Genomic DNA, 852 nt, shown 5'->3' on the forward strand with positions numbered 1-852 from the left:
TTAAAGACTTTGGTATGTCTCGGCCAGGGGACAGAACCCAAAGCCTTCCTCACAGGGGCGAACGCTCAACAAATGGCCAAAAGTGAGGCATTGTCAAGGGAGACATTAGGAAGAAGAAAGTTATTTAGAAAGGAGAGAAGAGATAAGGTCCCAAATTTAGTCGCCTCTTACGATCATGCAATTGGGGGCAGCAGGTACAATTCTTACGCCCTACCTGCAGGGAAAACACGTATCGTAGCTCTATATATCGTGGTGAAGCGGTGTATCGTTACACTCCTCTTATTTACCTTCAATCCAAACATTGGCGCCACCTCTCTAGGGAATATTCCAGAAACACTCGGAAATCTTGATTAAGTCCAGTAAACTCATAATTATCTTTCCAGATCCACCAGTGCTTGCTTATCAAAGAACGTTGCAGATCAAAACCAACATGATAGTCATGATAGTCAGCGGTACTCTACCAATAGCCGTTTCAAAAGATGCAACAGTGATATCTACAAACTCTGTCCGCTCACAAACACCACCAACACATTCAGATATGAAATAAACGGGCATATTTACCGCATACTTCAGTCAGTGTCATGTAAATCAGCCAATGTGATATACTTGATCATTCGTGTGAAATGCAGAATGTCGGGGAGATCAGTGCCGTTGTCGTGTATCGCGGTCCAAACCATTCAACCAGAGTTGTTCGTTTAAGTAATCTGATGTTACCTTCTGCCTGCATACACTTTTTAAGGTACGGTAACATTTATAAACAAAATTGTTACATTTAAAAACGCACGTACCGGTAGAACACCACCTTATCATTCAAGCAAAACGCATGGACCTGCCAGTAGCCAGATATTCAAC

Source organism: Mizuhopecten yessoensis, unplaced genomic scaffold (assembly GCF_002113885.1).
Source record: "Mizuhopecten yessoensis strain PY_sf001 unplaced genomic scaffold, ASM211388v2 scaffold419, whole genome shotgun sequence".
NCBI classification, from domain to species: Eukaryota; Metazoa; Mollusca; class Bivalvia; order Pectinida; family Pectinidae; genus Mizuhopecten; species Mizuhopecten yessoensis.